Source organism: Suncus etruscus, chromosome 18 (assembly GCF_024139225.1).
Source record: "Suncus etruscus isolate mSunEtr1 chromosome 18, mSunEtr1.pri.cur, whole genome shotgun sequence".
Classification (NCBI taxonomy): domain Eukaryota; kingdom Metazoa; phylum Chordata; class Mammalia; order Eulipotyphla; family Soricidae; genus Suncus; species Suncus etruscus.
This window is the reverse complement of record NC_064865.1, coordinates 23,380,555-23,403,532: the sequence shown is the minus strand read 5'-3', so window position 1 is coordinate 23,403,532 and position 22,978 is coordinate 23,380,555. Positions and strand designations below refer to the sequence as shown.

Below are 22,978 nucleotides of genomic sequence, written 5' to 3'. Positions count from 1 at the left end.
ACCTGTTGCCCCTGTCACCTTCAGCCTCCATTATCATTACTGAAGCCCTTCATTACAACATAGATAGAATAAAGGGGTAGGAAGAAAATACTCATAATCAACTGTTTTTTAGATACATGCCTCCCCACTAACAGATGCACACACACATTGGAACACAATGACATCGTAATATTAGTTGCCAAGAAGAATCCTAAGAACAGCTGTGTCTTCAGGCCAAATCCTCTTAGAAAGAGTATTGCTTCATTACTTATGGTGTAATAGCATGAGACATTTTTGGACAGATAGTCTCCAAAATCTAGTAACTAACTTTTATACAAAAGGAGAGGAAAGGGAATTTACCACGTGTAGGGCCTTTTGAACTTTTCCCACATAGGCACAGCCCCAGAGGTACATAAATCCTGAATATTCATGGCTCGCTACCCAGCTTAGTGCCCTCCTTCTATTATGAGTGAAAAGGAAAAGGAACTGAGAATGACTGCTTTGCTGCTAAACAACAAACTATAAGAGAAGTGAAGAGACATTATTAGGCAGAGAGGTGGGGGTCAATGTCTCTCTTTGAAAAGGTCATGTCTACAACTTGAACAATGCAAAAGATTGGGAAGTGTTCAGGAAGTAGAAGGTGTAACAAATACAAAGACACTGAGGTCTCCAGGTTCTTGAAATACGACACACACACACACACACACACACACACACACACACACACACACACATACCATCACCTATTCCTGGAACCGCCCTGGTTACCTCCTAGCACAGAAGCATTTCTTTCTAATTCTAATTCAGTCATTGATATTCCGGAGTCATGAGCTGACCATCTTGCTGGTATTATCACCGCTCTATTCGATCTTTTATAGGTTTCTTCTTATAATACACATCTTTGACTATCAAAAGCACGAGAAAGAAGCAGTCATTCCAAGTTAACATACATCAACATACAGTCTGTGTACTGAAGATACTGTTGATCTCATCTGAGAATCAAAAGTAAATCCCCTCACAGTAATGAGCGAGTGCCCAGGAGCTACAGATTGTTAGACCTGTTTTCCTATTTATTATTTGGGCTGCATGGTGCCTCAGAGCTAAAACATCAGGTTCCTGAATGCTTAAAACAATTTTACCTGAGATATGAGGAACTGCCTCATTGCAAAACTCAATGTTTCACCTTGGTCCTGATCTTACCATCTCTGCTATGAGCTTGCTCTTGGTTTTTCCTCCTTAAGATGGTTTTCTCCATCTTTCTCAAAGATTAATATGAAGATGAATGAAACTGATTTATAAAATTTTACTTCTAGGGGCCGGAGTAATAGTATAGCAGGGAGGGCATTCCACTTTGCCTTGCATGCAGCTAACCCAGGTTCCATCTCCTGCACTTGATATGGTCCCCCAAGCTTACCAGGAGTGATTCCTGAGTATAGAGTAAAGAGTAAAGCCCTGAGTACTACTGGGTGAGACTCCCCAAATCTCAACAACAAAATTCTGCTTTCTTGTTTAATGCCATGTCATACTACCTTCATTCTCTTTTTAACATGTTCTTCATTCTCTTCATCTTATGTCTAAATATTACAGTATATATGTGTGAATGTATAATACATACATTAATGCAGATACATATATACTGATACAGCTGTGGACATATGCAAAGGTACATGTAGAGTGTACACATAACATACATAGATGCAAATGGATGTGCATATATAGTAGTGTACATATGTATACAGGTATGTATGTCTTCATGTCCTTCTTTCCCATATGCTCACAAATTGCAGATACATTTCAGAATTTTGTTCTAAATTCTCACTGCTCTCTACACTTTTTTCTTTGGCACTCACCAACTCTGTCACTTTGAAGTAAAAATTTTCCGATTTTATTTCTAGCCCCAATCTTCTCCTGAGTTTGCATTAGTTCCAAACTCCCTGGAACTAATTAAACTTTGAATTTCAATCAAGGCCTTGCAGTTCTTTTACATTTCCAATTCTTCCATTGCCACTATTATACCTCTGTCAAAGATTTGTCCACTGGGTACTGGACAACAAACTTACCACTTCTCAAGGAAGACTGATAAGAAGTCATGCCCAATCAGACATCTAATCTATCTTTTTGAGGTAGCTCCCTGGTTCAAGTGCTATTTTTTTGTGTTGTGTTGTGTGTGTGTGAGAGAGAGAGAGACACCCAGAGGTGCTCAGGGATGACTCGCAGCAGTGCTGGCAGGGGTTGTCCTAGAATACCAGGAATGAGTGATCAGTCTCTCTGGTTCATCAAATGCTATTTTTTAGAGTACCATCATGAGTCAAGATACATATAATGCCAACTGTGTGCAGAGAGCACAGTACATACTATCTTTTTACAACTTGCAATGCGGTTTTATTATTCTCATTGTTTCACTGGGACATTTTCAAATTAGTCTCATCATTTCATATAGCTCACTTCCAATGATGAAGCATACATATCGTTTAGAGGGCCAGGTCTATTCCAGGTGAAGTAACTACAAATTCATTCAACCACTTCTTCCACAAAATACTGTCTTTTTTCTCACTGTATTATCTGATGGCAAATCTCTAGTTCATTGTCCACAAAGAACTAAATTCAAAGTAAGTATTCCAGTTGTGATGTGCTATGCAGGACAACAAACTGCTTCATTTTAGAGACTATGAACATCCAAGAGCAAAGTCTAGGATCATACAGGGGCTTCCTACTGCTTGACTAGATGTTGGCCAAGAGCTGCCTAAGCTTTTGCTACAACTCTGGTGGAATTGCCAACTTTTCTTCCTTCCCCGATTTCTTCAACAGTTTGGTTTCTCCTGGCCTTACAGATTTAGATTATCCATGTGGGCTTTGAGGCTCCTTTTGTATGTTCTAAATTTCACTGGGGACCATGTCCAAAAGATACAGAGGTTCCCCTTCACACAGCACCAAGTACCCAACTCTTTGTTGACCACTCCCCAGAGTAGGCCCATCTCCTCTCACCTGACCTGCTGGAATCCTGTTTCTCCCTCCCTTCCCCATTCTTCAGACCCCATGAAGTATACATTTCACCTGGAATCTCTTGCTTATGTACCTTCATGATACAATCTGCCTAACAAGAATCTAGCCTTTCACTTGGTTCCTATTTATAGGGACCAAGATCTGCCCCATTTTGGACTTATCATCCTTTGATTTCCTGCATATACTAGATACTTCTGGAAAACTGTGCACAAGCACTTTTCAAATTTTCCAATTCTGCTTTCTTTATCCCCTCCCTCTCTTTCCTTCCTCCTTTTCCTTCCTCCCTTCCCTCCCTTCCTTCTTCCCTTCCTTCCTTCCTTCCTTCCTTCCTTCCTTCCTTCCTTCCTTCCTTCCTTCCTTCCTTCCTTCCTTCCTTCCTTCCTTCCTTCCTTCCTTCCTTCCTTCCTTCCTTCCTTCCTTCCTCCATCCGTCCTTACTGTTTTTATACCTTATTCCTGGCTTTGAACTCAGAATTTATTTCTGGCAGGGCTTGGAGAATCATATGTGTTGCCAGGGATCAAACCCCCAAGTTAGCCATGTCCAAGGAAAGTGCCCTACCCACAGTACTATCTATCAATCTGGCTCACTTTTATTATATCATCTATGACCCTATATCATCTTTATTTCTTTGTTAAATATATCTGACTTTTAACAATTTGGGCAAATGTCACACCTTCCAGGAACTTTTGTCAAATTCAAGTTGGCCATCTAAAATGAATACAGGGCTCCTGAATTCTTACCATATTTCATTTCTCTTCCAGAATGTAATAGTAATAAAACTTTACTGGCATATATTTCTTTTTCCGCTACCCATAGGCTTTTTTAAGCCTTGCCTATAGCTCATTTCATTTTACTGTTTCAAGTTACAGAATTGCCATCATTCTGTTGCATTTATTACTAATAAGGAGGCAATAAAAAAAGAGGTGAAAGTGATGTCCAACTGAACCTGAAAATTTGGGAAAGCACTTGGGGAAAAAAAAGGAATCAAGCAGGCCAATATTTTACAGCTGCACCTAAAGTTTATTCTTCCTTTTTATAATTTCTGCTTGTCCCTAATTTAATTTTTTAGATTGTTAAGAGCTCTCTGAATTCACCTTTCGACCACATAAGCCTGCTTATTTTTTCCTAAGAACTAACTGTGCTAGAACTCTCCTGGGTCTGGTGGTCAGAGACCATCACAATACATGCCAATGTAGACTTGGAAATCAGCAGACTCACTGACTACTTGCTGTGACCCTACTATGCCATAAATTGACATTTCCTTAAAAATAATCTCAGGGACAATGAGCAGACAGCCTGCTCCAAGAACATCTGTCCCTCACCCAAAGTCTCAATAATAAATACTTTAGACATTAACTCACTGCAATGCTCCAGCATTCATAAAGACAATGCTTATCAATGGCTGGTATTTCACAGTAGAATTTGGAGATCTCTTCCTATCACAAAAATAAAGTTGATTTTGTATGTCATGGCCTTCAGAGTAGTTCCAGTTAAAATGAAAAATTTGGAGCAGATTTTTGTATTCAGGTGATTAAATTTTGGAACCACCTACAAAAATTTTTGGCTATTCAACAGAACCTATGTCAGGACAAAAAAAAAGTGTTTCACATTTTTTTTCTTCCTGGAATTAACATTTATTTAATGAAATTCTACCTCATAAAATGCCACTTGCATTACTCAGATGTTCAGTCAATGAAATTACTGAATTAATGGGGAAAAAATTACCTTAAGATTAGGTCACATGCATTCAGGGAACTAGAAGCAGTTACATAATACAGCAGAGTTATGTAATAATGTATTGAATAATGTTATATTCTAAGATAAAACTTTTCAGCAAATAGTCTTGTTTTCTAAGCTCAGCTTTCCTGTTTATTCTTGATGTTCCTTATCTCTTTCGAATCTCCCCTTGTATTCTAAGGGATGAAACCTTTACATCTCTGAAAACTTGGCTAGGATTAAACAGGCATCAGCTCATTGTTTCCTGTTCTCAACCCAAGAACAAAAAGGAAAAACACATGTTCACTTAGAACCTACTAGATGCAAAAATCGTATTTTGAAGATATTAATTTATAGACCCTCCCAAACTATAAGGATTTCTCTAGCTCTTGATTTCCAGTATTTAAAATGACATGTAATAAAGCCCTTAAATTCATCATTCATGAGAGCATGTGAGGGTCATCAGACACTAGAGTTATGGATAAAAATTTAATTAAGAAATTTTTTTCAAGAGCAAAAATGCTGAGTGCTGAAATGAGCAGATAATGATAAAAACATGAGCTCTACAAGCTTGGATAGAAAGAGTCACAAAAGGGGCTGGGCGGTGGCGCTAAAGGTAAGGTGCCTGCCTTGCCTGCGCTAGCCTTGGATGGACCACAGTTCGATCCCCCGGTGTCCCATATGGTCCCCCAAGCCAGGAGCAACTTCTGAGCACATAGCCAGGAGTAACCCCTGAGCGTTACCGGGTGTGGCCCAAAAACAAAAACAAAAACAAAAAAAAAAACAAGAAAAAAAAAACAAAAAAAAAAAGAGTCACAAAAGTTTTGGTGTTGCCTTGCATACTGCTTAGTCCAGTTGAATATGAAGTATGGCCCCTCAAACAAACAAACAAACAAATAGCTGTCATTAGCTACTTCGAGATCATTTTATTCTAACCACCAGACGAGAAAATTAAATTAGGCCATTTTTTCTGATAGATCAAAAAGCTTGAGTTTGAGGCATGAGAAATAAGATAAACACCTTATTTTTTGGTGGGAAGGGAAGCACACCTGGCAGGGGTTAGGCCCTACTCTGGGCTCTGGGCTCAGAAATTACTCCTTGCAGGCTTAGAGAACCCATATGGGGTACTGGGGATCAAATATAAGTTGGCATGTAAGGCAAGCTCCTTATCCACTGAACATCACTCCAGCCTCTCACAGACATAATTTTTTACAGACATAATTGTTTTAAAAATTATAATTTGGGGGCTCTCAGGGGATAATCCTGCCTCTGCACTCAGAAATTACTATTGGCAGGCTCATGGGGCCATATGGAATGTTGGGAATTGAATTTGGGTGGCTATGTGAAAGGCAAACACCCTACTGGCCATGCAATCACTGACCCAAAACACCTATTTTTTAATATAATTTTTATTTTGAACATAGTGGCTTACATATTGTTGACAATAATATTTTAGGTACATACTTACATAAAATCAGGGGGATTCTCATCACCGATTTGTCCTCCCTACACCTCCGTTTTCGTCCTACCTCCCAAATCCTCCTCCCTCACCCCCGGGGCTGCTAGAAAATGTGGTCCCCTCTGTACCTAGTTTACTACTTAGTAGTCTTGCACCTGTTTGGTCTTGGTGCCTCCATTATTTCCCCCTCTAACTGGGAGGCAGGACTAGATAGTTCAAGTTATGTGGTTTTGTTTGAAGAAGAGAAAAGTAATAAACTGGGGTAAAAGTCTAATATGCCAAAAATGGGCGGATCCTTCTAAAGGCTCTCATCATCGGTTTGAGAGACGAAGGAGAAAAATAAGGTGTAACACCCCAACAATACAAAAAGAAGCCGAAACACCTTTTTTTATTTTTATTATTATTTTTTTTTTTTTGGTTTTTCAGGCCACACCCATTTGATGCTCAGAGGTTACTCCTGGCTACGTGCTCAGAAATTGCCCCTGGCTTGGGGAAACCATATGGGACGCCCAGGGATCAAACCTTGGTCCTTTCCTTGGCTAGAGCTTGCAAGGCAGACACCTTACCTCTAGCGCCACCTTGCTGACCCCTAAAAACACCTATTTTAAAGTAAAGTATTAGATGTACAAAAGAGAAGTGACACCCATTCTTTAACAATTTCTCTATTTAGGAATAAATATACTAATAATAATTATAATAAAAGAAAGGAGAAAATAAGTGACAAGATTTATCACAAAACTAAGTGAGAAGCCGAAATACTCAAATTCAATTCAGTATTAAATTAATACTCAAATTCAGTATTAAATTATTTAGTACTTGTTTACGTTAGAAAATTTGATAGTTCAACTTCAAATGCAGCATTTAGTTGGTCAGAAGAGTGTGTTAATTACATAGGTCACTGAGTTACTTTATAGCATGTCTTCGGCCTTAGTGCCCTCATAAAAGATATTGGCTTTTCCTCTGTTTTTATCTAGTGAATCTTGTTCATACTGAATTCATGGGTCAACAGGTAAAATATTTTATGGCAGTGCTGAGCAGAAATAAATGGAGAAGTAATAGTTTAAAACATCAAATTAGCACAGAGGGTTACTTATTAACAGCCCAGTTGAAGGTTTAATGATAGGCAGGTTAAATTTAGTGACCTAAGTGAGGATTTAGCTTACCTTCATGTTAAATCATTCATGATGTCAATGTCATTCATTACAGTTATATATAAAGAAATTAACAGCATATTCAGAAGGCTTTGCTAGAAGCTGAAGTGCTCAATGGATATAAATAATATTAAGGTTTGATCAGAATATGCCCCATTAGGAGAGAAAAATCTCATTACTGACTTTAGAGATCACCACTGACTTCAATACGACTGTATTGAAAATTATTTTCTTTCCTCAAAATCAAAGCTGTATGAATGCAGTGTTGGTTGTTAAGTCATCCACTAGCCAAACCAGTTCCTGCTTTTTCTTCTCCTTATCTTTTAGTCCAAACTTAGAGCTTGGCCTAGTAGAAATTGCTAGTTAAAGAGACATCTGTACTTTGAGTAAAATAAGTCTAAAGTTGGTAAACCATAAGGAGATCCTTGCTCATTGTTTCCCAATTACATTTACATATAAATGCACACTGGTTAATACCTACTCAATAAAAGCAAACTAATAAGTGGACTCACAGATATTTCTTGTAAAATTCTTGTAAATTTCTTGTAAAAAGAGAACACTTTTTTTGGTAAATTTTCTTGTAAAAAAGGAAAAGCTAAGGAGGGAAGCAGGGGTAAAAGGCTTCTCAAGCATTACTGGGGGGAGGCGGGGACTCCTCTATATATACTCAACAACACTAGTAAGACTGTTCAGTCAGTATTTGGGCCTAGCAGTGCTAAGCTACCCAATTATGCTAGAGAGCAAGTTTTATTGGACCCAGGTGCATTGTAAGAATTGTCATTAATAAATGAATGAATGAATAGACCAATTAATTAAATTTATTCTAACTGATGATGAAGATTGTCTATTGGGAAACCTGTAGAGAACAATTTTAACATGAATAGGACCCATTAGTTAAGACAAACACTGGCAAGAAAAATTCCTTAAAGCAAATCCATCTACATGCTATTTCAAGGGTTTATTTTAATTCTCCAAATCTAGTACAGTAGCACCATCACTGCCATTTATGAAGCATGTTTAGGGATACAATTTCATCAAAAAAGATTTTGGAAACATATACAATCATTCTTAAATTTTACAGACACAGGTACTTAGGATCCATAAGGTTTAAGACTAAATAGTTAAGACTAAATCTTATTTGAATCTAAAATCTGGGTTTATTTTTTGGAGTTATACCACTGGCTTTTAACATTTTTCTCAGAAGCAGATATTTCATAAACTTCCTCATATCCTTCACATTAAATTATACCAATGGTTTTCATATATAGCAAGCATCTAGACTTCCAACTACTGGATGATTTAGATTTATTATATCTTGAAAATATAGACAAGTAAGAAAGAAAGGGTGGAGGCCTGGCATGTTCTTTATAGAACCCAAATTGACAGACAGAATCTCTAGAACAAATCAGAAAGATGGTACAGGCTTGTGACACTTAGAGATTTTTATAATCCTCAAAGCACAGCCAGGATAAATCTTGAATACAGACCTAGGAGTAAACACTGAGCACTGTGAGGTGTGCTTCAGTGACCCCCTCCTCAACTCCAAACTAAATAGCTTCTCATAATTCATCAAGGAAAAGGTGCTTACTTTCATAAAAATTAAAATAAAATGGAGGGGCTGGAGCAATAATATAGTGAGTAGGGTGTTTTCTTGCAAATGGTTGACCCAGGTTCTATCCCTGAATCCCATATGGTCAAACCTAACATCACTAGGAATAATTCCTGCCATAAGTAATCCTTGAGTACCTCTATGATATGACCCCAAAACAAACAAAAATAAATAAAAATTGATAAATAAAATAAAATTGAGAAAGGACTGCCAACTTTCATAGGTATTTCCACTAAATTTTAACTTGCTATGATGTTGGTGAGCCCCAAGATATCTGAAGAGATGAAATAAACATTTACCTGTTTATTTCCTTTATGTCATGATAGTAATTAATAGGAAATAATAATTATTATAATGTAATAACAATTCCTTGGGCTGTGTCTAATTTATTGTAACATCATAGCTTTTGAATTATAAACTTTGTATTTCAATATCTAATCAGCAAATATACTATGACCTAATATAAGAAAGTAAATATTTGCCTTGTGAATCATGTCTATTTTCTATAATAAAATTATATTTACTGGTATGGAGGGTTTTTTTGGGGGGGCCACACCCGGCAATGCTCAGGGGTTACTCCTGGCTGTCTGCTCAGAAATAGCTCTTGGCAGGCACGGGGGACCATATGGACACCGGGATTCGAACCAACCACCTTTGGTCCTGGATCAGCTGCTTGCAAGGCAAACGCCACTCTGCTATCTCTCCGGGCCCTAGTATAGAGGTTTAAAAAAAAAATTCAAATATGAAGTTTAAGCAATCCAAAGATTTTGGGCTTAAATTTAAAGTGTGAAACCTTGGTTTAATTTAATGAAAAAGTCTGTACTGCTAGTAAACAGCAGAGCAACTATTCATATCCAGTTGTATTAAATGAAATTTTATGTTTTACCATAGCTCATTGCTTTCACAATATATGCCTTTCATTCATTATAAATTCCAAGCTCACCAACTCTGAATTACAAAAGTTTTACTGAGTCAATAAAACAAGAAACAACAATAATTGTACAATTTTATAAAAAAAATGACTTTTTAAATACTTTAATAGCTAAATAACATTATAGGATTGCTGAGTGACACAGAAATCTTTTGAAGTCAAATTCTTTAGAAGTCAGAGTGTTAAAAATTAAAACCAGGGGCTGGGCGGTGGCACTAGAGGTAAGGTGCCTGCCTTGCCTGCGCTAGCCTAGGACGGACCGCGGTTCGATCGCCCAGTGTCCCATATGGTCCCCCAAGCCAGAAGCGACTTCTGAGCACATAGCCAGGAGTAACCCCTGAGCGTCACCGGGTGTGGCCCAAAAACCAAAAAAAAAAAAAAATTAAAACCAGGAGCTGAAGAGATAGTACAGTACAATAGTTAAGGCACTTGTCTTACATGAGGCCGACCTGGGTTCAATTTTTGGTATCTCACCTGGTTCCCCTGAGCCCAGCCAGGAATAATCCCTGAGCATGGAAATGGAGTAAAAGCCCTGAGCACTGTCAATGTGGCCTGAAAATCAACAACAACAATAATAATAAAGTCAAGAGCTTGTAAAAGCACTGAATCATATGCACACTCTAAATACAGAACTCCAAGAGTTGTTACAATTTTCACATGTAAACGTCACTGAAGCTTAAAATGTGAGATGTAATAGGGCTACATGGCTACCAGGTCTCAAAATTAATTGTAACTAATTTTCATTCTGATAAGATATTGCTATGAATGCCATATAATAGGACCTCTGTGTACGCCTGTCTTCCCTTTCAATTTCACTTATCTCAGGAAAATTCAGTCAGCTGGAAGAAGCAATATATGAACACATGAAAAATCCACATCCATGCTTAGAAAGAGGAAGAATTCATGCAGAGTACAGAGGAAAAGGACACATAGAGTGTCTAAACAAACTCATTATTAAATGTTGCCAACTTTTATAGGGTGATGAGACGTGCTACCCAGGGCTTCATCCTGGTTCTGGGGCTCCAAACAGGGTTGGCTCTGTGCAGAGCAAATACTTACATCCCTAGTCTCTCTCTCTCTCTCTCTCTCTCTCTCTCTCTCTCTCTCTCTCTCTCTCTCTCTCTCTCTCTCTCTCTCTCTCTCTCTCTCTCTCCAGTCCTAACTCTGGCATTTGGCATAGGGGGCTCTGGAGGCAAGTGGCAATGTGCTCTGGACACTATGGCAATCCAAATTCAGGGGGTGACCCATCATCAGTCTTTGGAGATGCTTAACTGCACAAGAGCTGAGCTAATGTCTGCACAATGCTAAGTTTCATTGTGCAATCACAACGAAAGTCCCAGTTTTAACCATCTGTCTTCCTATCTCTAAATAATTTTGCTTTACTCAAATATATATATGTTATAAATATATAAATATATATATTTGAGGCCAGAGCAGTGGCACAGTGGTAGGGCATTCACCTTGCATGCAGCTGACCTAGGAAGGACCATGGTTTGATCCCCTGGCATCCCATATTGTCACTCAAGCCAGGAGCGATTTCTAAATGTATAGCCAGGAGTAACCCCTAAGCATCACCGGGTGTAGTCCAAAAATGTACAAGATGTGCCATTCTAATATGCAGGCAAAACCTAGTCATAAACATGGGCTTCACTTAAATAGAAAGATATTGGAAATCACAGGAAAATCCAGAAAGACAAGCCAAATAAACTGACCTCCATAACATCAGTAATATTGAAGTCACTAAATTGTATTAAAATGACCATTTCAATTTCTTAGTAATAAGAAAAATGTACATATTACATATGTACACATTATTTGTATGTGTGTATATTACGCACATATTTGTATGTGTATATACATATATGTTACACATACATATCACAAGTATACATATTAGTAATATGTAATATATATTTAAATAAAACTAAGATCTTCTGGGGAGAGATAACAAGTAGAGAGGTTATAGTGCTTGCCCTGCATACTGATAACCCTGATTTGATTCTCAGCTCATTTGGTCCCCAGAGCACTGACAGGAGTGGCCCATTCCCACACCCAAAGTCTGATTTTTACAATGTGATTTCAATTATTTAAAAAATGGCCTAGGAAATATTATCTGGTTCAAACCTTATGCAGTATGCAGTATGCAAAATAGTATGCAGGGTTCTCAGAAAACTTAAGAGTTGAGCTATCACATGACCCATCAATTTCACATCTGGTTATCGATCTCCAGGACAGAAAAACATTTATTCAAAATCATGCCTGTAACTCCACCCTGGATTTAGGTGTTCCTATTTGAGACCCACCCATTTTTGGAAGGGGTCTTGGGAACCGGATATTAGGTGTGACCTTACCTGCAAGACCCGGCCCATTCCTGGGAGGGGTCTTGGAATAGGTAGATAAACCCTGAAGCCTGGGGATGAGGGGCTCGCAAGAAGATGGCTGAATTATAAAATGCAGAGCTAAGAATGGCCGAATGCTTGAAAGGTTATGAGATAGGCCACACACCTGTGGCGGTCAGGGCATGAATAAAGATGATGCTTCCTAATGCCTGCATGTGAGTGAGTGATTTCGCCTTACACCTGGGCCTGGAACCCCCCGGCTGAATGGGGGATAAAGCCATGTGGCTGGGGCCTAAGCACAAAGGCCTCCATCCTTCACCATCCAGCTCTATCCTTAATTAACTAATGCAACAATGCCATTATTTGTAAAGCATTCAGTACCTAAGAGCTAGAATCTATCTAAATGTCCAACAACAGATGAGTATATCATGAATATATATATACATATATATATATACATATATACAATGGAAGACTACATACCTATAAGGAATGATGCAATCGTGCAATTTCAACTACATGATGGAACTGGAAGATACCAAGTTAAATGAAGTAAGCCAGAAAAAAATTAATAAAGGGTAATCTCACTTATATGTGGTATTTAGAATAACTGCATGAAGGAATGCAATAGTTTAATGGTGGATTGTCTAGAATACTTTTGATTCCAGAGTATAGTGATAAGGAAAGAAATAGCATGGAGGGAAGAAAGAAGAATGTAAAATAAGGGGGACAGAAGCCAAGGGTATTCAGGTACATGGTAGGTATTTTGAAAGGACAGAGATAGATATCCAAACCATGGAGCCAACAACACTGAAATCATGAGACCCAAACTTGATCAACCAAACTTACAAGGTTTCTGTTTAAATTGGTAGGCTGGAGAAGGTGTAGTAGTAGCATGGAATGGACTCTATGAACATTAGTGAGCAAGATTTACACTGGTGGTACTGAAACATTGAATGTCTAAAGTTCAACAACAAATAACTTTGTAAATCACACTATGTAAAATAAAATATTTTAATAATAAAATTAGTCTGTGGTAGCAACTGATCAGATATTTAATTAATTAATTAATTTTTGGTTTTGGGGCCACACATGGCGATGCTCAGGGATTACTCCTGGCAAATTTGGGGACCATATGGAATGCTATATCGAATTCAGGTCAGCTGTGTGCAAGGCAAACACTGTCCCAGCTTTGCTATCTCTCTGGTCTCAGATCATTTATTTTAAATAAAAGTCCCTTATGTGTTGAGATAACTCTAAATGGTTATTCTAAGCACATGTTCAAAATTTTATAAACAATACATTATATTTATAATTGCAAACATCTTAGGAGAATCATATTTATGCTGGCAAACATCCTTATTTATTATTTTAACTTTGGGGGGGGGCACATCAAGAGGTATTTAAGAGCTATTCCTACTTCGTACTGAGGAATACATCTGAGAGTACTCCTAGAACATGATTGGTGATGCTAGGATTCAAACCAGGTTCATGGTCAATACAACTTAATGCGAGTCAAGTGCCTTATGTCCTTGCTATCTTTCCAGCCCCTATGAGAAGCTAGAGAGATAGCATTCAGACATAATGTATTTTTGAGGAAAATGAGGTTTAGACTGGGTAAGTTACTTGGGACAATAGCATAATTAAACAGAAGAGCCAGGATACATGCTAAAGACGGCCTCACTCAAAGCATATGTTCATTTTAGTCCATGAGTGACTACTAGATATTTAGCTTCTTTTCTGTTTTAGAGAGCCTAAAGCAATCTTATTCTGCTTATATCATTATTATTATTATATTATAATATTATAAAGGCTACACTTAACATGAACACAGTAAACAAAACAGTGATTCTAAAACTTGTTCTTGCCAAGCAGTATGGGACCCATGAAGAATTCATTAAGATCTTGAACTAATGAAATTGGCGACAAAACTGAGTTCTCATTTAGAAGACATTATTTCAAATCTCAGAAGGTGTTAGTGAGGGCTTCAAATCGCATTCACTTAAAGAATACTTATTTGGTCCTACCTTTTGGCAGATATTTTGCACAAAATCAGAAATAACAATGGAAAAAATCTTTTTTAGATATTAGGAAAGGATTGGGGAGAGCAATAAAGATGGAGAAAAGGACAGGGAAAGTGAGGGTGTCTATCAGTTTAATATTGATAGTCCTGGGTACCTAGATCTAAGAATTCGGTTATTGCTTCTCTTTTTCATTCAACTTATATACTTATCATTGCTGTAAAATAGCATGCACTTTGGAAGTACAGAGTCATACCGAAATGTGTATAACCCTTGCTGCGCTACTGCTAGTTCTGGTATTAGGATCTAGTTCTGGATTTTTAACATTTTTGTTTTTTTGTTTTGTTTTGTTTTTAAGCTACAACCTGCAGTGTTCAGGAATTACTCCTGGCTCTGAGCTCAGGAATCACACCTGGTTGTACTTGGGGGACTATATAGAAAGCCACGTCGGCTGCATGCCAGGTAAGTGCTCTACCCACTATACTAATGCTACGGCCTCTAGAATATTTAATTTTTTTCAAACTCTCTATTAAAACATATATATTGGGTTATATGTATATTGGGGTAGAGGGATCATACAGCCAGTAGCATGCTTGCCTTGTAGGTGGCAGACCCAGACTTGATCCCTGGCACTACATATGAATACTATCAGGAGTGATCCCTGAGCATGGAGCACAGAAAATCCACTGTGTGATCCCCTCAGTTGGCCTGGAGCTCCATTAAAGATTTGTGGTCATTGTGTGGTTCAATGCCAGGGCAGAAGAATGTTATGTAACTTGTTCCCTGCAGTGATAGGGATACATAGGATACCTTGATGGTGCTAGGGATTAAAAAAATGTTATTGAGGCTGGAGCAGTGGAGCAGTGGTAGGGCATTTGCCCTGCACTCAGCTGACCAAGATGGACCGGGTCAATCCCCTGGCGTCCCATATGGTCTCCCAAGACAGAGGAATTTCTGAGCGCAGAGCCAGGTGTAACCCTTGAGCATCATAGGGTGTGGCCCAAAAAACAAAAAATAATTGTTGTTGTTTTGAGGGTCACACCTGGCACTGTTCAGGGGTTATTTCTGGCTCTGCACTCAGGAATCACTTCTAACCGTATTCCAGGGACCATATGGAATCCCAAGGATCAAAGATGTGTTGGCTGTGTGCAAGGCAAGAGCCTATCTACTCCGCTGCACTATCTCTCTGCTGAAAACTAATAATATTTCTTCTTTATTTGAAAACTAATATATATATATATTTTTTTTGGTTTTTCAGGCCACACCCGTTTGATGCTCAGGGGTTACTCTGGCTAAGTGCTCAGAAATTGCCCCTGGCTTGGGATGCCGGGGGATTGAACCTCGGTCACGATCTTTCCTTGGCTAGCGCTTGCAAGGCAGACACCTTACCTCTAGCGCCACCTCGATGGCCCCTTAAAACTAATATTTTTTGAGAAGCCTCAAAATGTCCAGGACACCCTCTGAACATGTCACAAAAATTTAAGTATCTTATTATATTAATTTAAGTTTACTTTATATTTAGTTTAGTTAAAATATTTAGTTTATATGTTTAATTTATATTAAGATAATTTATATTATGTTATAATCAAAGATAATAATGCCTGATAGGTAAGAGAAAACATATCTATAAGAAAATATAGCTATATATTTCCCTATAAAATCTTTCCTACCAAGTCCCATATTCTGGAATAAGAAGTCCTAATTTTAAACATTACAAAATTCTGTTATTAATATCTTAACAATGTTAATACTTTTATTATGCAAAGTATAATTCTATAGTAATTAGATCAATATAGACTTTTAACATTGTAATTTCAGGTAAATTAGAACACTAGGAGGGTTCATAAAAGCAATGATCATTATTTAAGAAGGAAAAGGTGAGGCTAGAGAAAGGATACAGTGGGTATAACACTTGTCTGGTTTATAGCTAACCAGGGTTCAATACCTGGCAGTATAGATCCTTCCCTGTGCCTCACTAGGAGGGATACCTGAATACAAAGCTAAGTAAGTATTGAGAACCACTGGGTGTGGCCCAAAAAAGGAAGGAAGGAAGGAAGGAAGGAAGGAAGGAAGGAAGGAAGGAAGGAAGGAAGGAAGGAAGGAAGGAAGGAAGGAAGGAAGGAAGGAAGGAAGGAGGAAAGAAAAGAAATAAAGAGAAGAAAGAGAGAAAGAAGAAAAAGAAAAAAGAAAGAGAAAGAAGAAAAAGAAATAAAAAGAAAGAAGAAAGAAAGAAAAAAGAAAGAATGGAAGGAAGAAAAGAGAAAGAAAAAGAGGAAAGAAAGAAGAAAGAAAGAAAGAAAGAAAAGAAAGAAAGAAAGAAAGAAAGAAAGAAAGAAAGAAAGAAAGAAAGAAAGAAAGAAAGAAAGAAAGAAAGAAAGAAAGAAAGAAAGAAAGAAAAGTAGGACTGCCAATGACCTATTCTCTTAAAACCCAGGAACTGTAAGTTTCAAAGGAGGCTAGCAGGTGTTTTACAGATCTTTCTTTAGAAAGCAGGAGTCATGGTTCTGGAAAGGAATCTAACCATAACGGTCTATTTCTACCCCTTTTGCAATAATACATCTAGTCTCATCTCCAAAACCACCAGTGATCACTTCCTTCTGATTTCTCTCCATGTAAACATCACAAAAAGAGTGACTATTGTTTTAATTCATCCTATCATAAGAAAGCTGAATAACAGTCACCTAACTGGAAGTCAAGCCCCCCATTCATTTCAATTAATGAGCATCTTATTAATGATCATCTTTCAGTGGTTGAGTGCAACATTTCGTGTCTGTTTCATACTTATTTCCTAACCTGTTACCGTTATCACTACAAGAGACTTTGAAATAAAATACCATTTACTTAAAATGTTGCAGCGTTTTAAAAATCCGTCCATGTTCTTGCAGTCCAGATCTATGCAACCAGGAGGACCCCCATTTCGGTGGCCATTCCCCCCAATAAAGGGTTCTCAGAAAGACTCTTTTGGCTGGTGAAAATCAGTATATATGAATGCTGGAAATGCAGGTGACAGCCCAAGGCCACACATAGCGGCACTACCGGGGACCTAAGATTGGGCATAACTACGCCAAGCCGGGAATGATCTCTAGGTAAAACAATGAAGAAAGAAAAGAGCAGACTAGGGTGCAAACTTCTCATGACAGACAAAGCTTCCAGAGTTTCATTTCTCGAGATGGGAGCGTTTGACAGAAGGGTCAGGAGGTGAGGAAACACCGTCCTAGGTGTCCCGCCGGAGGACTTGGGGACAGCACATGTAGGTGCCCGGGCGGCTCCCAGTCCTCGGAGCATTCCCAGTCCCGAGCAACCTCGGCTCTGCCCGCCAAAGTGTTCCGGTCCCCGAGCCGCGCCTCCAGCAGCTCACGGGGTACTGGCTCGGTCGCTCCAGAACCCTCGACATCTCCATCCCTCGGGGACCCCGGATCAGGAGGACGCAGCCGAACCTCAGCGTGTGCGCCCCAGTCCTTGCCGCAGCGCCGGGAGCCGAAGAGGGGGCGGCAGGTGAGGGGGCGGATATTAAAGCGCGATGCCAGCGACCGGGGCAAGAATCATCCTCGCCCACAGGCTCCTCGGTTCTGGGGACCCCCACCCGGGACTGGGGTCGGGGGCGTTCCTGGTCCTAGCCGCCCGCCCACCGCCTCCCCGCCGGGGGCTAAGAGATGCGCCCGGAACCTGCCGCCTCGACACCCGAATCCCCTTTTCCGTTGAGTGTGGTGGGAGCGATGAACAATAGAGACCGCGACCCCTGGCACACACAACCACACACACACACACACACACACACACACACACACACACACACACACACACACACACACACACACACACACACACACACACACACACCCATCCAGGTATCCCGATTCGCAAACACCCTTTTTCCTTCTTCCTAGCCTTAATAGTGCCATTCCCGCAAGCCCAGGAAAAGGGGAGCATGCAGGAGCTGGGGAGACCACCCTGAGGTCCTTTGGGTGCTGGGTGCTGTTCCTGTCACACACACACACACACACACACACACACACACCTCGCCCCCACCCACCCACCACAGGGCACCTCCCCGCCCAGGCCCGCTCTGCGGGGAATCCCCCGCATTCCCCAGGCACCCACCCCTAGTCCAGTCTGGAGCATCCCGGCGAGGGAGGACCCCAGGCCGGAGCAGGGACAGGTTCCGGGGAGCCGGGGAGCCACGAGCGCACCGCGCCGAGGCAGCGAGCGTGGCAGGATCCAACTTCCCAAGCTGCGGGCGCGCGCGGGGATCGGATCGGATCTGGGCATCGGGCACCCCAGCCCTCTCGGCCACTGCGCTCTCCGGCCCCTGCCCGCCCTCGCCCGGCTCACCGCGGCGTCTATGCTCTCCCCACCCCGGTGCCAAGCAGACATTTTGCAGTCCCCGATCCGCAGCGCAGCGCCGGGCAGGGCAAGGCAAGGCAGGGCAGGGCAGGGCAGGGCAGGGCGAGGCGGCATCTTACCAGCCGCCGCAGGTGTGGGCAGCTCTGGGCCGGGGCGCAGGGCGCAGGGCGCGGGGCTGAGCTGCTCCGGTCCTCTAGCCGAGCCGCCCGGCTGCCATCCGCCCAACTTCAGCACCCGGCGGGCGAGGAGAGAGCGAGCCAGCGAGCGAGAGCGAGCGAGGGAGGCTCCGGGGAGGGAGGGGAGGCAGGATGGGAGGACGGTGGGCAGGAGGGGGAGCCCCAAGCTCGCAGCTGCACGCATGCGCCCCGCGGGCCGGCGCAACCCCAGCGCCGGGGGCCGGAGATGCCGCCGTGTGAGTCACCGGCCCGGCCAGCCCCGCCCGGGTAGCCCGGCACTCGCGCGCCTGGAGAGGCTCCGGGGGAACCTCGGGGCTCTGGGAAAAGAGCTCCCGAGCGGAGCTGGAGCCCAGTGGTAGAGGCACATAGAGAGGCAGGACCGCCCGGCTGCATCCCGGAGGCTCAGACTGCACGCTCAGCCGCTGCCCAGCGCTGCAAACCCGGAGCTGGTTTGGGGGCTCTCGTTGCAGCAGCTGCCCGGGGATCCCCGAGGAAGCCCCTTGGGGGGACAGTTTGGAAACAAAGCCCGAGGCCTTCCTAGCAAGGTCTGCTCGACCCCAGGACTGGCTGTGAGGAAGGCGGCTCTACTTGATTCAAGTCCTCGCCCCCAGACATCTCAGCCTTGCCCCAAAAAGCATGTTTGGTCTGGGGCAGAGTCTGGCTGTCTCCGGGCCCCTGAGCTTCCGAAGCTAGGGTTCCCGCTGAGAAAAGCTGCAGATCGGGCAGGAATTGGGAACCCGGAGGGGTGGAAGCTGGGGCGGGGGTAGGTGCTGCAGCCTCCTTCGGGGGGGGAACCCCACCCCAGAAGCTACCGGGTCGGAACCACTCACTAGCAGAGCCCTGCTCGGTGGAGCGGCAATTGGAGAAGCACTGAGCATCCTAAGCTACATTGCAGCTCCGATGGATGATTCAACCGAGATGTGTGTGAGGGCGAGGGAGGGAAGCGGGCGCTCTTCAGAGGTGACATTTGTGGGAAGACGAGAGATTTCCTGGCACTCATGATTAAGCTTTTTTAGACGGGGTAGGGTGAGTTTCTTGTAAATAAATATATATAATTTACTTCTAAGTGGGGAGGGGAAGAGGAAGGAATTCCCGTTGCTTTTGTGCTCAGATAAATCCAATGAGTTTTCTTTGTTGCTTTCTTTTTTAAGTAATTATTTTCTTTTTTTCATTATCTGCCCTGCTGATCTGGCGAACCCCTTCCCATCTTTACTTGGAACAATGTGACTGGAGTTTGTTCTAGACTTGTTTTCTCTAGCCACATCAAAATTGAGGACCTGATACCTTCAAAGTGCTTTCTCGGATCTGCTGTTAGTCTGGAGATGGTTGCTTATCGGTCTGTAGTGAGAGATAAGCCCAGAAGTTATTTTGAAACTTACTGCAGTTCGACATTACCTCGACATCTAAACACATTAGTTTGTTGTCTGCATGATTTATTTGACTCAAGTCACTTATTCTTGCTGGATTTTATGAGAGAGCTTTACTCAGTGATGCACTGAAAAAATTAAACTCACTAAAAAGTGGTTTGAACAGCAGTGAATTTACCTTTTCGGTCAGATCTTTTGTATGTGCTCAACTACACACACACACACACACACACACACACACACACACACACACACACACACACACACACGTATATGGGACACCGGGATTCGAACCAACCACCTTTGGTCTTGGATCGGCTACTTGCAAGGCAAACGCCGCTGTGCTATCTCTCTGGGCCCGGAACCCCATTTTTTATTTCTACGTGAACAACAATGATAATGATAATGGTTGAGCCGTTACTTACTGTGAGCGAGGTTTTGAGCTGCACGCTTTGTAAACAACTTAATTTTCTTGATAAGGTAATATCAGTATATTTAATAGCGACCCAGAAACCCCCACATTCATTCTATTGGTCAAGCCCCAAACATAGAAACCAATCTTGTTTCGTCTTTCTTTTACAACACATACATATCTTTACCTTCAAACGTAAAGGTATTTCTTTTTCTTTGTTTGTTTGTTTGTTTGTTTTCTTGGGGGGGCCACACCCTGTGACTCTCAGGGGTTAATCCTGACTCTGCACTCAGAAGTCACTCCTGGCTTGGGGGCCCATATGGGACGCCAGGGGATAGAACTGAGGTTCTTCCTAGGTCAGCCACATGAAAGGCAAACGCAAACGCCCCAGTGCTTGTGCCACTTTCCGGCCCCAAAGGGTATTTCTGATTCTCCCACTTTCTCCCTTTTCAAAGCTCTCACTTAGGTATTTAAAATCAATCAGCTTTTCCCAACTACTCCAAATGCCTCCCAAGTTCTCTCTACACTCAGTCCCCAAAGAGCCCACCATCCAAGCAACAACTGTATGGTCTTTGAGAAACAAAACCAAATCATATCTTCCTTCTGCTCTCTCCAATGAGTTTTAATTGCCTTTTAAATCAAATTTATGACAAAAGTACCTATGACATAGTGCCTTGGCTTAGGCTTCATCAGATTGAACATTGGCCTTTCACACTTGAACCTTCGTTCACATCTATGGAAACAGCACAGTTTCCTGCACCAACACCAGGAATCAGACTTCTACCAGGGAAGGTCCTAATGGTGCCCTAGCATAGATTTTTACCAGAGTGGTTTCATATGACACCCTGACAACTTGGTAACAGCAACAACTTGCTTCCAGACAGGGTTCCCTGCATTGTCACCTAATGGAGACGAAACCAGAAGAAGCTCAGTGTTACCTTGACTTAGACTTAGGATCTTTACAAAAAACAGAATCTCTACAGACTAATCATGACAACCATGATTGAGAAGAACTTTTACTGGGACTACAAGGAAAGACTTTGGGGTTAGACAACTTACTATACCTGGAGCCTGTAGTTGGTTTTATGGTAAGATGCTTCATGAGTAGAGTCTTCCTGCTTTTAGACCCAAATTTTTTTCTTTCTGTTTTCCCATCTTTTGCTGTGCATGTACAAAAAGAAAAAACAAACAAAATACAAAAAAACCCTGCCATACACAAGAAACACACACACACACACACCTACTTTTATTTTTCTTTTGTTTCTTCTTTTATTTTTTGAGGGAGCTCCCACCTTTTTCATAAAACATTGGGACACAGATTACTTTTTTTTTTTTACCACATAATTCTGCATTTTCCTATAAAACTAAGAAGAAAGGAAAAAAGGAAGGCTGGGGCCAGAGCCCAAGGGGTCTCAGATGCATTTGGTGGGGAAGAAAAATAAGGACAGAACTAAATATCCAAGCCAAAGTCAATGACAATAGAATCAAGATACTTAGACTTTAACAACCTAAACTTAAATGTGCCTGTTACTGGCAGGCCAGGTGTGGTGGAAAGGGGTGGTGGTATAGGATGTACTCTGTGTCCATTGTGGGAAGGAGGTTGGCACTGGTGATCGGAAGGATCCTGACTCACTATATATTTGAAATTGTATATTTGAAATTTAACTATGAAGGACTTTGTAAATCACATTGTTTCAGTAAAAAAAGTTTATTTTAAAAAGTACCCATGACAACCTAGAATGCTCTTTGTAGCTTTTCTGGGCTTATTCTCATTGTGGAATAGATAAAGTTTATTGTACCAGAACTAGAAAGGCCATTGTTTTACCTAAGTCAATCCAGTTTACAGACTTTGCTAGCTTTGTGTCTGGAAATGTCTTCCCATGGTTAGTAAATAGTAGTTGCAATCCCATACATATTTCTGCTCAGCTACCCCACTATCTAACTACCCAGTCTTGTTTGCCCCCAGAATTCTCTCTTGAATCCCAAGTTCCATTTTCTTTAGCACTTTTTATAATCAGAATCAACATGCATTTGTTTGTTATTTACACACACACACACACACACACACACACACACACACACACACACACACACACACGGAATAAATTATCTCAAAAGCTTTGCCTGCACTTTCATTGTTTCATTGTTTTCGTTGTGCCTAGAACCAAATTTGATGAAAAAAGGATCACCTATATTTAGTGAATGAATGATGATTAAAAGAGTACATCACATACTGGAAAGTATGTTCTTAATTGATTTTTGTGTTCTTTTTGAATCCTAACTGCCACCTATGCAAACTCTCATTTTTCAAAACATGAAGCATATAAGTTTCTCTTTAGTTCATGCAAGGGCACACTTTTCATCCTAGATACCAGAATAATGTCTGAAAACATGCATTAAAACAAAAAAATCAGAGGCTGGAAGGTTAGTTTATGGGTTAAGGCACTTGCCTTGCATGTAGCCCATCCCAT

At 41.2% G+C, this 22,978-nt stretch overlaps 1 protein-coding gene and 1 pseudogene across 1 annotated transcript in view; one reads left to right on the top strand and one right to left on the bottom strand.

The window, feature by feature from the left end:
• RGS17 (regulator of G protein signaling 17) overlaps nucleotides 1-18,823 on the bottom strand; it is a 139,559-nt gene extending 120,736 nt beyond the window's left edge. The window contains exon 1 of the mRNA XM_049765457.1: nucleotides 18,672-18,823. The gene's annotated coding sequence lies outside the window, so the exon portion shown is untranslated. The remainder of the gene's footprint in view (nucleotides 1-18,671) is intronic.
• An 87-nt stretch (nucleotides 18,824-18,910) lies between these two features.
• The window catches only part of LOC125995743 (40S ribosomal protein SA-like), a 39,681-nt pseudogene continuing 35,613 nt past the window's right edge, over nucleotides 18,911-22,978 (top strand).